The 14,975-nt window shown below is 35.6% G+C and overlaps 1 pseudogene; it reads left to right on the top strand.

Moving 5' to 3' along the window:
• The first annotated feature begins 1,783 nt into the window (after window positions 1-1,783).
• Window positions 1,784-2,807, top strand: LOC144291196 (aminoacyl tRNA synthase complex-interacting multifunctional protein 1 pseudogene; annotated as a pseudogene).
• Window positions 2,808-14,975: the final 12,168 nt, after the last annotated feature.

Raw genomic sequence — 14,975 nt, 5'->3', positions numbered from 1 at the left:
CAAAGCAACTAAAAAAAAAAAAAAAAAAAAAAAAAAACAAAGCAACTACATTATGCTGATTAAAATTGAGTCATAACTTCTATGAGCTTTAATGCAACTACTTGCTTAATGCTGTTTTGTCTCTCCTTGTTTACTATTAATTTATTACCGATTTTCCAACTTTACTATTTGATGCTTACTTACACTTTTTAAAGGAAGGAGTTTTATGACAACATAAAATTAGACATAGGATTAGTTCATTTTAAACTGGTTTTTAAACTATGTCTCACGGAGTACATTTTTACTTAGAAACAATAAACAGGTTGTTAATGAAAAAAAGATGATTATTTCTTGGTGTGTTGACACAGTTTTGTTAACTACAGAGAACTGCAAGAGAAGAAAGAATATTGAGGGACTTAGGAAAGTGTGAAAATCCCATATTTGTTACATGCAGAAAGAAGGCAGGGTTAGACAAGAACTCGCTTTCATGCGGGTTTATAAAATGTAAGCAGAGGACATTCGCCCTCTGCTGGATTATTTTGGGAGTGACATAAGGATTTTTTTTTTTTTTTTTAATTAAAGGAAGGTGGAAAAATGGAAGGATGAAGAGAAAGAAGGAAAGAGAAAAGAAGGACAGAGGGAGAGAGAGCTGGTGGTGAGGGAGGAAAGGATTATATTACACTTTATATTGGTACTGGAAATCTTGGATTCAATCTGTGAATGTCTGACTCAAACTCTTTTTATTTCTCCAGTTCTTATCTGGAAAAGGGGCCCCAGAATAGAAGCCATTTAGCTTCTAACCTTCTTGTGGTACAGAATGTCACTAGGCTGATAGATAATTACTACCACTTTAATGGATGACTGAGTATCATTGTCTTAGAAAAGTTAAATTTGATTTTGAAAATTTAACAAGATTTTCCCAACCTTAATTAGTTTTCATTATTATAGTTTACAATGATTAATGCCTTCCAATCAGTAAAATCCGTGTTTAAATTTGCAATCATCATTCAAAGGGTTAGAAGTTCACTGAGTTTATCTACATATCCATAGGCAACCCAAATGCAAGAGTAATATGCAAATGTCAGAGGGAACATCAAATTCATGGCAGTCCAGGCCTATGACTCACAAGTCTTCATGGGATCACTGTTAGTATAGATAAGGAAACTTCTATCCTGTCTTCAAAGTTCTTTAACCCTAAAGTGACAAGTGCTTGTGATCTAGGAAGATTCCCTCCTCAATACCCTGCCTCCCAATTCAATCCCTGAAGGAAAGGAACAACCAGAGTTCTTTCCCTTTCATAAGTTCCTTTGTGCTCTTAAGATAGTGACTGTCCAAAGCATTGACCTAGCAGCTTCCTTTTCTACCTTCCCTGATTCAGGAGAGGGTGTACAAGGGAAGAGGTATAAATACTCAGAGAAGCCTCACGGCATCATTCTCTCCAATTCATAAATTTCATCCCGAGTATGTTTTCTGTGTACTTCCAAAAGTTTGGAACATTGATGAATGGGACAGAACTTCACTTCCACATCTAGACCTTTGGATGCTGCCTTAAAATATCCTTAAATCCATCTATATTTCTCCATTTTTCTTCCCACCACCATTGTCAAACCACTGTCTTCTGTTACCTGGATTACAGACATAGCCATCTAATTTATCCTTCTTTTTCTCATCATGCCCTCTCCAAATGATTCTAGTTGCTTTGGGATCACATATCTGGGGATTCATATTGCAACTGCCTCTTATCTGTAGTTGATCTTGGACAAATTAATCTAACTTTGGGGTGTTCCTAACTGCTTAGGACTGAGGCTGCCCAGGTGAGTCTTCCCAGGCTGTTCTGTCCACCGATTCATGATTTCCTGCCGTTTCTTGGCAAAAATGGCAACTAATGGTACTGTTCTGAAGAGATTGGAACAGAAGGGTGCAGAAGCAGATCAAATTATTGAATATTTAAAACAGCAAGTTGCTTTTCTTAAGGAGAAAGCAATTTTGCAGGCAACTTTGAGAGAGGAGAAGAAACCTCAAGCTGAAAATATTAAATTAAAGAAAGAAATTGAAGAATTGAAACAAGAGCTAATTCAGGCAGAAATTCAAAATGGAGTGAAACAAATACCATTTCCATCTGGTACTCTGCTGCAAGCTAATTCCATGGTTTCTGAAAATGTGATACAGTCTAGACCAATAACAACTATATCTTCTGGTGCCAAAGAACAGATAGGAGGAGGAGCAGACGAAAAAAAAATGGAAGAGAAAATTGAAGTGAAAGGAAAGAAAAAGGAGAAAAAACAGCAATCAGTAGCAGGAAGTGCTGACTCTAAGCCAATGGATGTTTCTCGTCTGGATCTTCGAATTGGTTGTATCATCACTGCCAGAAGACACCCTGATGCAGATTTTTTATATGTAGAAGAAGTGGAGATTGGAGAAACAGCTCCAAGAACAGTTGTCAGTGGCCTGGTGAATCATGTTCCCCTTGAACAGATGCAAAATCGGATGGTGATTTTACTTTGTAACCTGAAACCTGCAAAGATGATGGGAGTGATATCTCAAGCAATGGGGGGATGTGTGCTTGTTCACCTGAGAAGGTTGAAATCTTGGTGCCTCCTACAGGGTCTGTTCCTGGAGACAAAATTGTTTCCGATGCTTTTCCTGGAGAGCCTTACAAGGAGCTGAATCCTAAGAAGATTTGGGAGCAGATCCAACCTGATCTGTACACTAATGATGAGTGTGTGGCTACATACAAAGGAGCTCCCTTTGAGGTGAAAGGGAAGGGAGTGTGTAGGGCTCAAACTATGACCAACAGTGGAATAAAGTAAAATAAAATAAAATGCTTCATTTACTGAAATACATTGGAGAAAACTTTAATAACAATAAAAATAAACATATTTGTCACTTATACCTAAAATAAAATGAAAATTAATCTATTTGGACCCACATTGTACACATCTAAAAGTAGTACAAGTCTATTTCATAGGTATATTTCAAACAACACACACACACACGCATATACATATATACACAACCATGTACACACACATGTATACATATATACAGAATTTGACTTATAATTGTTGCTCAAAATTAACTATTATTGCTCTTTTTGATAGGTCTTACTCAAAAAGTTTCCAAATAGGATATGTAAAAAATGTAATTAACCAGAATTCAAAACAATGTGCAAAGTCTCTTGTGAATGGTTTGAAGTAAGCATTCTGAAAATTTGGAAGCTAGAGATATTTCTTCTGGTGGTAGGAAGATATTCAAGAAGAAGCAGACTAGGAAATTTTTCCTCTTTAAATTTTTACTTTGTTAGGTTTAAAATAGAATTAAAGAGTAGTAGTATTCTCTAATAGAACAATACTGTTAGGATGAAGAATCCTGGACCCATAAAATTCTGAAGAAACCATTTATTTTGTGACATTATTATATTTAGTGGATATAATTAGCTCTGGTGAATAACATGGTTAGTAAATATATATTTATTTCTCTGTTAGAAACTTTTGGCTGGAAGTAAGAATTGTATCAGGTCCCCATTTTCACAATGGGTGGAATGCTCCTTTGGTTTATTCCCTTGTATTCCTTTGATTTTACTGTGCTTAGAAAAATGTCCACCTTTTCTCAGACTTCTCTTTATTGGGATTCAGAACACTAATAAAGCCTTCCTTTGCTTTATTATCCCCCCCCACCCCGCCAGCCCAGCACTCTGCCTCCTCCTTGATAACATCATCTCCCTTCTTTTAGGGTACCTCTACTCCACTCAGGGTACTTTGATGGGGCAGCTCATCACTCCCCTTTACACAGTCACAGTGATTGGCTCAGAGATGGACACAGTACCCTACTGACTTAATTACAATACTTCTCAGAGACTTGGTAGGTGGCTGTATGAAGAGAGATGCCTTTTCTTTTAGCCTCTAAACTAGAATGATTTCAAATAGAAAAAAAAATAATAATCAGTTTCTATGCCCACTCCTATATGGCTCATCAATTTCACACACACACACACACACACACACACACACACACAGAGTATAAAAATAACATAAAAGAAGAGGTGCTTAAAGATGAAAGGACAAAAAGAAAAAGAGAAGAGAGACAACTGGCGAGGTCATTGGAGACTTTTTAAGTATTTCGTTCTCTAATACTTTTTAAGTATTTCTAGTGGTAAGCAAGGTAAGGAGTCTACTTGGAGATGAATTTCTGTTACATACAAAAGAGTTCTAACTAATATATATTTCTCTTTGTTAGTATTATTCAAATTAAGCCTTTAAAAGTATATTTTCCCTTGATAAAATTCATTTAAAATCCTTATTATCCCTTGCTATTAAAAAGATAAAATGTTTTCATTACCTTGAACAAAATATAGCATTGAGTTAACAGATGGGGTAGTCTTTTCAAATTTGAGCCTCTTTGTAGGCTATTGTAGTTCAAATCACATAGCTGAAAACTGATGTATCCTTTTGTTCTGCACACGGATTCTCCTACTAGCAAATTTTTCTTTGTAGAAGAGAGTAGATTGGGACTTAATGTAAATATAACTTCTAGAAAAATTTGTATTTGGTGAAAGTAATGTCCTTCTGTACTTAACCATCAAAGTGAGTGATAGCCATTTGCTTGGCTTTTCAAGAGGTTGTAAGTTAAAAAAAAAAAAAAAAGGAATAGATAAAGAAATCAAGACACCATGTGGATATGAGTTAGGAGGCAAGGGGAAATTAATGCCACACTTGGCATTCATCAGAGGGTACAAAGATAGACAAAAAGCCTGAGCTCTCTGTCAACCCTTCCTGACTGAAGAGGAGCAGTCATAGGAAAGTCTTTAATGACAAAAGGTCAAGCTGAATGTGCAAAGATACCCACACAATCTGGTGACCTGGTGCCTTTTGCCACAAGAAGAATTGATGAATCGTTTGGAATCAATAGAAAAGCTGCATTCTGTCTCCTACAGTGCTTAGTCCGTTCTTTGAGTGCATTATGATGGATAGAGTTCGTGTGGATGAATACACTAGAGGAAAATGTAGTGCTACATCTTAATGTTTTCTAAGGGTATCGATTAGTGGCCAAATACAAAATACCTATAACCCACTCCATTAAAAAAAGGATGGAGAAAGAAAGACACCTGTAAGGATTTAATCAGCTTTGAGATGACCAACAGGGATGCATGAATTCAAATTATTCTGAGGCTATGAATGCTTATTACCAGATCACTGAGAGCCTAGCAGAGAGGCACTCACTAGCTATGGACTAGTCCCTGAAGTATTACTTGTCCTGCAGTATGGGCTGGGCTCAGCCTCATGTGTCCTTTGTCTTTCCCAGTGTTCAAGTCCAGTCCTTAAGCATGGAGTCTTGTTTCCCTCCAACGTATCTCCTCACTGAAGTGTAATATACAAAATGAACATCTGATTTCTTAGTTTAAAAGCCATCATCAGTTCTCTGTAGTGTCTGGGCTCATGTCTTAGCATGACACATGAGACTTTTCATATCCTAATCTCTATCTGCCTCTCCAGGCTTACCTTCCACATTAGAGTTTACCTGTTCCGAACACGCAATTGGTCATCATGCATGGTATTATACCTTTGATGTTGGTCATTCTGTACCCTGCCTGAGATTTCTTGTACCCTTCCCTTCTTGGCCAACACCTACTCATCCTGCTGGACCCAAACTGAGGCTTTATTTTCTTGTTGAGGTCTTCTTCAGATCTTCATATTGTCATTAAGTTCTTTTTTTCTCTACCTCGGAAGTGCTCTTACACACTTTTTGAAGCATATGGTCCTTATTGAAGCATGTGGCCCTTAACACTTGACAAAGCAATCCTCCATTACCCCTTTCAGCATAAAGTCATGGCTTTATTCTTTTAGTGACCCAGCAGAAGTATCCAATATCTGTTTGTAAACAGAAATGGACCACAGTTACTAGTAGCTTTTAAGTTATTGCTGTACCCCTGAGTCAACTTCCTGATGTGCCAAATAAGTTATTAGAATATTAATCTGGGTTTCATTCTTCCCAGATTATTTTTCCTTTTTTTTCATGCAAGTAGGTAGACCTTTGTGTTCATTTGCATTGATAGTTTATTAGGGCTGCTATAACAAATGACCACTGCTTAAAACAATGGACTTTGTTTTCTCATAGTTCTGAAGGATAGAACTCTGAACTGGGAGTCATCAATACCATGGTTCCTCTGAAGATTCTAAGAAGGAATCCTTCCTTGGCCTTTCAAAGCTTCTGGGGGCTGCTGGCAATCCTTGGCGTTCCTTATCTGATAGCTCATCACTCCAGTTTCTGCCTCTGTTTTCACATTGCCTTTTTCCCTCTGTGTCTATATAGTGTCTCCAAATCTCTCTCTCTTTCTGTCTTTAGAAAGACACCAGTCATTGGATTTAGGATATATCCTACTCCAGTGTGACCTCATCTTAACTTGATCATCCCCAAAGACCTTATTTCCAAGTAAGGTTGCATTCACAGGTCCTGGAGATTAAGATTTAACATAACTTTTGGGGATACCATTTAATCCCAAACCCTTGTCTTTAGTAAGAACCACATTACAAGGTCAGAGACAGATGTTGCCACTAGATAATGTTTTTGTGTGTTTTTCTGACTTTAGCCATCCAATGCAATTGTGCTTCTTATTGATACTATGCTGAGGGGTGCCTGGGTGGCTTAGGTGGTTAAGTGTCCAATTCTTGATTTCAGCTCAGGTCATGATCTTGGAATAGAGCCCTGCATCAGGCTCTGTGCTCAGAGGGAGTCTGCTTGTCCCTTTCCTGTTCTCCCCCCACCACAACTCTCTATCTCTAGATAGATAGATAGATAGATAGATAGATAGATAGATAGATATAGATAGATAGATTTTTAATTATATTAATATTATATAACTATATTATATATAGTTATATTTTATATATATACATATATATATAATCTAAAAAAAAAAGAAACTATGTTGGGAGAGTGGTTATTGGGAAAAAGGGACTAAGGCAAATACAAACACATATGCCAAGACTAGGATGAGTAGAGATATGACAGCCCTGCAGGAGCCAATGACCTTTCTTTAGCAATAATCAGAGAAATGGGAAGACTAGAGGGAAAAATTAAATTCGGGGAGTTCCCATTTTTGGTAAATATCCCCTTGCCACTGTCTTGCCTTTCACAGAGCATTGTAATGGCCCTGAACCATTAGGATATTGACCAACCACCATCATAATGGCCTAAAGAAGTAAATTGTCCTATTTTCCAAGACTTCTATAAGTCTAGTTTGGTATTTGCAGGCACTCTGCTTTGGAAGTCTCACTGAAGAGATTGCTTATCCCAATGTTCATGTCAAGATGTCTTTGATTATATTGCCTATCATCTTTCTTTATGAATTTGAAAGCCTTTCTATTGCCAATGGATTTGACTCAGTGTCTGTCACAGAGTACAGTGTATACAAATATTTTCAAAAACACCAAAACCTTATTATTCTTATCAAGTTTTAGTAGCTCAGTGTTGTCTTTGCAGAAGACCAAAATGTAAGAGAGAAGTCAGAAATCTTAAGCAGTTCAAGATTGCTTTTTATGGTACCTGAGGTGCTCTGTTCTTAACAATTGTCATTGGCTGAGGTCTAGGACTCATTTTCTCCTTCAGTCAGAGAGTGGACTGAACACTCTGATCTTCTTCTTGGGTCTGGAGAAGTCAACCTTTTTTTGAAAGTAGTGGTGGATTGGGATAGGTGTGGGGATAAAATGGATACAGCTTAAAACAGTATAGAAGTTTGATCTATCCCTCCCTGCTTACACATGTCCAGTAGTGACCGCAGGGAGGACAGTGTGCAGAAGGCATGCTGAGATGACCTCATCAGAACTTTCTCCATGCCTGCCCATCACCCAAAACTCATGCAAAGCATTCTTTCAGTATGCATCAGATTTTCTATTTTTTAGGACTTAAATAATAAATTTATTTTCTCCTTCTCACTTTTATATGCATTTCCTGTCACAGCTTCTTTTGAAAGCAAGTACAGTTTTGAGAGTAAAAGTGCTGGGCAGGGTAAACAACATCAGAAAGGTACAGAGTTTTGCAGGAAACGGGTGGACAGTTCAGGACAAAGATGGATGTGAAAAGTGACAGCAGGTTCCAAGATAAGGAAACATCAAATTAAAAATTTTTTTGAAGTTTTTAGTGCCAAAATGTATTTTAAAATCAGAATGACAGATCTGTGGAACTGAAATTTCATGTTTTCCAAGGTGTGCTCCATTGCAAAATTGTTCCAAAATATTCTTAAGGGATATAAAGTTCATTGGTGAAATATCTATTATATTTCTTCTTGACAGAGTCACAATGCACATCAGCAAATGACAAGTTCTGACCCCTGCAGAAAGGAAACCTGTTTAAATAGTAGGTCCTAATTCATTTGATCACATGCCCCCTTTCTGGGTAATACCTATGAACTTTCCAAGAACTGATAATCTCAGGAATATACTTTGGCATAATGTGGTGTGGTTCACATGAATTCATGGAAAAATGTCAATAGTAAAGGCAAGCAAAGGTGTCTTAATTTCTAGACCCATCAATGTTCTATTACACACTTCACTAGGGAAATTGAAATCATGTATTATAGGATTCCCTAAGAAATTTCTCCCTGTCCTTAATCTGTATCCTAGTGTGTGGTTCAGATAAACAATATTTGATACAGCAGATTGGACTGTTATAATATGTTTTATTTATAAGGGTAACAAAAATAGTTGCACAACAACATGAGTATGCTTAATGCCTCAGAACTACACACCTAAAAATTATTAAAGTGTCAAATTTTTTATGTATATTTTACCACAATTTTTTTAAAGGAAAGAAGGAGGAAGAAAGGTAAGAAAGAAAGGAGGGAGGGAAGAGGAAAAAATAATCCTTGATATCCGTCCTACCAAAATATTTTCAAGATGGTGCTGTCTCCTTTTGAGGTAAAGAAACAACCTTCCAAAATGCAATAATAAATATCCTTCCTTATCAAAACAGTAAACTTTTGTTTTTCTTCAATGCAGGTCATACAACATATATATATATTTTTTTTTTTTAATTACATTTGCCTTCACTGGTTTTATACAATGAAGCATAACTCTTTGGGCTTATTTTTGTTTTTGTTTTTGTTTTTTTCCTTGAGAGAATTCTTTTATTTTAAAGTGAGAAAGATCAATAGGTAAATTATCTTTGGCTTGTCAGTGCTTTGACAAAGGGAAGATTGTCTTTCACAGGAGAGCCACTTTCCATTTTGTTATATGCTACAGCTGTACCAAATTAAAATGTACATTTCTCCAGTTGCTTTTTCTATTTGTTTTTTAAGAGAAAATTTTATAGTTTAGTGATTTTGATAAGTTGGAGGTTTTTCTTATTTTCTACAATCTCTCTCATTTTAAGGCTGTGTTGAAAATAAGATTGCATTTTACAGTACTTTACTGTAAAATTATGAGATTTCTAAGCTACTGGGACTTAATGGATGTGGTTGGCATGTTTAAAACCATCCTAACTGACCTCTATGATACCCAATTTTAATGAGGCAGAAAGAGGGCTATAATAGAAAAGCTATATATTTATCAAAATGAAACTCTGAAATATAAAATCATTGAAATGTTTTAATTAAAATATACTTTACCTTGATATAATATATATTACATAAAATCACTATAGAATCTGAGTTTAAGGGATCCCTGGGTGGCACAATGGTTTGGCGCCTGCCTTTGGCCCGGGGCGCGATACTGGAGACTCAGGATCGAATCCCACATCGGGCTCCCGGTGCATGGAGCCTGCTTCTCCCTCTGCCTGTGTCTCTGCCTCTCTCTCTCTCTCTCTCTCTCTGTGTGTGTGTGTGTGACTATCATAAATAAATAATAAAATAAGATAAAATAAAATAATCTGAGTTTAAAAGAATTGGAGTATGCTCACATATATTTTTTTGAATTTTTTTAGTTTATGAATTCAATCATAATTAGCTGTTGATGGACAAATGAAGTAAATAGTCACTAATTTAGGGGAAAAAATCCTTCTGTTCTATTTGAAATATTGCTATAATGTATCATTCAACCTTGAACCAAAATTTAGAATTTTGTCCAAATTCCAACATCATTCCCAAGATGACTTTCCTTCTAGCAAATAACTTTCATGCCTCACAACCTTACCTTTGGATACTGCTACGTCTTAACTAAGAGCAGAGTTAATATTTTTATATGTCCTGGCCACAGAAATCCATAGAAAGAATTTAGTTTCTTGGAATTAGACAACTGTGAAAAGTGGGTCATGTAAACTCGACCTAAATCTCAGTTTTTTTTTCAAATATTTGTTATGAGGTTGAATGGAAAAAAAAAAAAAAGTCATCATGAATAGTAGGAAGTTTTACATGTACTCCTAGAAAGTAAATGCTCTTGGAAAGCTTTAACCATTATTATTTACCATTATTATTATTTGTCCATTCATTCATTCAAAAAAAATTTTTTTTAATTTTTTTTTATTTATTTATGATAGTCACAGAGAGAGAAAGAGGGAGAGGCAGAGACATAGGCAGAGGGAGAAGCAGGCTCCATGCACCGAGAGCCCGATGTGGGATTCGATCCCGGGTCTCCAGGATCGCGCCCTGGGCCAAAGGCAGGCGCCAAACCGCTGCGCCACCCAGGGATCCCCAAAAATATTTTTCAATATATGACTTGTTCTAGATACTTAGGATATATCAGTAAATAAGAGAGACAAAGATTCCTGTTTTCACTGAGTTTATAATTATAATTGAAAAAATAATAAATTTAATAATTAAGTGAAACATATATTATGTTAAAAAGTGATAGTACCATAGAAAAATCAAGGTAAACCATGGACTTTGGAAGATTATGATATAGTAATTAATGTAAGTTCTTCAGTTGTAACAAATATACTACTCTGGGGGTGCCTGGGTGGCTCAGTCGGTTGACTGTCTGACTCTTGATTTTATCTCAGGTCATAATGTCAGGGTCATAGGATCAAGCACCACGTCCGGCTTCTCACTCAGTGGGAGTCTGCCAGAGATTCTCTCTCTCCCTCTCCCTTTGTCCCTATTCCCCTGTACGTTCTCTCTCTCTCTCTCTTTCTCTCTCTCTCCCCCTCAAATAAAGAAATAAATATTTTAAAAATACATACTACTCTGGTAGGGAATGTTGGTAGGGAGAAGCTGTGTATGTATGGGAGCAGGGAATATATAAGAAATATCTGTACCTCCAGTCAATTTTGCTGTGAACCTTAAACTCTAAAAAAACTAAAGTCTTAATAAATAATAATAATAAGAATGCCTGCTATAGAAGAATAAGTCAAGTCTCACATTCTGAGTATTTGTTTACTCTCATCTTTCAAATCAAGTTCAAATTATTTAACCTATGTTTGAAGACCTTTGATAACTGATCACTACCCTCTTTACCCAAACTAATATCCCATTATTACCCTAGGTAAATCCATCATCTTCTCCTTTGGGTACATATAAAGTTCATATACATCTCTGAACTTACACTGTGTGCCTTCAGCTTGTCCTTTGTGAAATATTTTTTGTTGCCTTCTCAATCATTCCAATCTTAATTGTGAAGATCCAGCTTAAATGCTAACTTTCAAAGAGCCTCTTTTCACTTTTGTGGCTTGCATTTATCTCTCTCTTAGCTAAACTATTACGGTAATTATTGTGTTTTGCTCATTGGAAGAGTTAATGACTCATCATTTATCATGCCATCCATCCATTATGTATTTATATCTTCCTCCCCAGAGCAATGGACAGTGCTATAGTTCTGGAGCCCTGCCCAGCGTAACTGGCGGAGATTAAGATGAGGACACAATAAGTATTTGCAAATAGTTATCAATAAATATTTGCCCATAATTTTGATTATATCTCAGTCAAAATATGTGTGCTCTAACAACATTGGAAAGGTTTTGTACGTTGGAAATACATTCATAGAAACTATTCATCTGCAAAATGAGTAAGCAAAGTAAAAGAATGTGAGAAGTAACAGTGTAAGTCATAGCTTTGAGATCTGAAGTTTTAAGCCTTCCCTTAATGCAAATATCTCAAAAACGACTTAAGCAGAGAAAATAGGAACATTGAGTGACATGGTGTGGATGAACGCATCTTTTGATTTAACTTGTCTGTTTTGCTTTATTCAATAATATATTTTTCCTCCTCCTTTTCACATCAGTGACTTTTAGTTTAATGATTTTCAAAGTGTGTGATGGGGCTTTAGAAGTGAATGTAGACAGACAAAAAGTTTCTTCGTCTTTTTGTCCCATGCCTATATTTTACACAAGGTCAATAACAGGCTTCAGTGTTTTTACAATTACCAGGAGGATGGGATTTGTTATTGTGTGCAGATAAATGTGCTGATGCCTCCATTATTTATGGGATGAGATAAAAGTCATGCAGCCTTCTGAGACAAAAGGCAGGTATATGTTTTATATCTATATTTTTGATGAGTTCTCTCATAGACATTGTGCCTTCCATAGCCCACTGACTACCTAATGTAAATTTCAGGTGAAGTAAAGCTGTCAACATTTAGTATTTTTTATGACTTATATTTATGCAGCTAGGGAACAAACATCTCACTTTGGAAAAAACTAGGTGTAGCAGGGAGAGTGAAATGGTTTATTTTTATTTTTATTTATTTATTTATTTATTCTGTTTCTAGTATTTATGTTAGGGAAAAATGACCCAAGCTAAAGTAATTTTAAGGGCCTCTATGTGAAAGCAATAATGGACCTCAAAGATTTAAATGTTTCTAAAATATTTTAAAATAGAAAATCTGGTTTTGTGACTTGAAAAAATAAGCAAGTTAACATTTGTTTTAAAGTAAATGGAATATGTCAGCTATCCACAAGGATAATATTCTTGACTGTCAACAGAACTTTAATCTTACTTTTTGCCCCCTCCCTCCTGTAGTAAATTTGGATTTAGGTGTGACTTTGGAGCAAAGAAAGGTAATTGGTCCTTATGGGGGTTGGTTGGGTCTATGTCCTCAATCGGATGACTTATCCTTTAGTTGGCAATTACAAATTTCTAATGTCCATAAAACTCAGTTTTCTCCTTTGAAAAATGAGAACATTATGCTCAATTGTGCACTTGAGCTAAATGTTTTTTCAATTTCTATGATTTTTCTACAACTTTATAATTTTTCTTCAACTTCTATAATTTATCTTCAATTTCTATAATTTTGATGTGGGTGGACCAAAAACAGACTTCCTATAAAACCAGTAAGAAGTTAGGAGCTGGGACACCTGGGTGGCTCAGCCGTTTAGCGCCTGCCTTCAGCCCAGGGCATGATCCTGGAGTCCTGGATCAAGTCCCACATCGGCCTCCCTGCATGGAGCCTGCTTCTCCCTTTTCCTATGTCTGTCTCTGTCTCTCTGTCTCTCTCTCTCTGTGTCTCTCATGAATAAATAAATAAAATCTTTAAAAAAGTTAGGAGCTATAATTTCTACCATTTCCCTCTAAATAATTATTTAATATATTAACTACATCTCTTTAAAAAACAACCATAAAGTACACATATGATTTTTAAAAAATATTTACAGATGAATAAATTTTTCTAATAGTTATTATCTCTAAAGGATAGAAATGGAAACATCAGGACGTAAGAAGGGACATTTTATTTTTCTATAATATTTAAACTTTTATCATGAATATGATAATGAATCCTAATTTTAAAAACCTGTTTCATTATAAATAACAAAACATATCTAATTTACACCTAATGTTGACTCGATTATATGGGAAAAGTCATTCTTGGAAAATACTGCCAGTAATTTTCTGAAGAGGGATTTCATAATATATACCAGAAAGCTTTAAAATGTTTATAGTGTTTGAATAATTCAACTTTAAGAAATGTATTCTAAAGCAATAGCTTACATTTAGTGGTAAAATTTAGAAGTATTTGCTTTGCAATCAGGAAGAAAATTATGCGCCTTACATCCACTTGCACTCAGCATTATATTATGTGTCCTAGACAATGCAATAAGATATGATATAGTAATGACAGGCAGATAAATTGGAAAGAAACAAGTCTTAATTATAGCTCTATGTTTATCTCCATAAAAGTTCAAGAAAATCTTCATCTAAACTATTAGAAATAATAATAGATTTTAGCAGTACTGGTAGATGTAAGAGATCTATAAATATTTTTAAAAAGCAGAATCTAATGTCTTCTGCACACTTTTTAACTGGATTAGTTGTTTTTAGGGTTTTGAGTTTTATAAGTTCTTTGTGTATTTAAGATACTAACCCTTTATCAGATATGTCATTTGTAAATATCTTTTCTCATTCTGAAAGTTGCCTTTTGGTTTTGTTGATTGTTTCCCTTGCTGTGCAGAAGCTTTCTCTCTTGATGGAATCCCAATAGTTTATTTTTGCTTTTGTTTTCCTTGCCTTAGGAGACGTATCTCCTAAGAGGTTGCTATGGCTGATATCAAAGCTGCCTGTGTTCTTCTCTAGGATTTTGATGGTTTCCTGCCTCACATTTAGGTCTTTTACCCATTTCGAATTTATTTTTGTGTATGGTATAAGAAAGTGGTCCAGTTTCATTCTTTTTTCTTGCTGCTGTCCAGTTTTCCCAACACTATTTGTTGAAAAGACTTTTTTCCAGGATATTCTTTCCTGCATTGTCAAAGATTAGTTGACCACATAGTTGTGGGCTCATTTCTGGGTTTTCTATTCTTTTGCATTGATCTGTGTTTCTGTTTTTGTGCCAGTACCATACTGTCTTGATTATTATAGCTTTGTAATATTAACTGGAAGTCTGGAATTGTGATGCCTTTACCTTTTCCTTTTCTTTTCAGGATTGCTTTGGCTATGCAGGGTCTTTAGTGTTTTCATAAAAATTTTAGGATTGCTCTGTGAAAAACGCCAGTTGTATTGGATCAGGATTGTATTAAATGTGTAAATTTCTTTGGGTAGACATTTTCCCAAAGAAGACATACAAATGGCTAACAGACACATGAAAAGATGCTCAACATCACTCATCAGGGAAATATAAATCAAAACCATGATGAGGTACCAC

Source organism: Canis aureus, chromosome 19 (assembly GCF_053574225.1).
Source record: "Canis aureus isolate CA01 chromosome 19, VMU_Caureus_v.1.0, whole genome shotgun sequence".
In the NCBI taxonomy this organism is placed as follows: domain Eukaryota; kingdom Metazoa; phylum Chordata; class Mammalia; order Carnivora; family Canidae; genus Canis; species Canis aureus.
The sequence above is the reverse complement of the archived record's forward strand: the minus strand, read 5'-3'. Positions and strand labels throughout refer to the sequence as shown.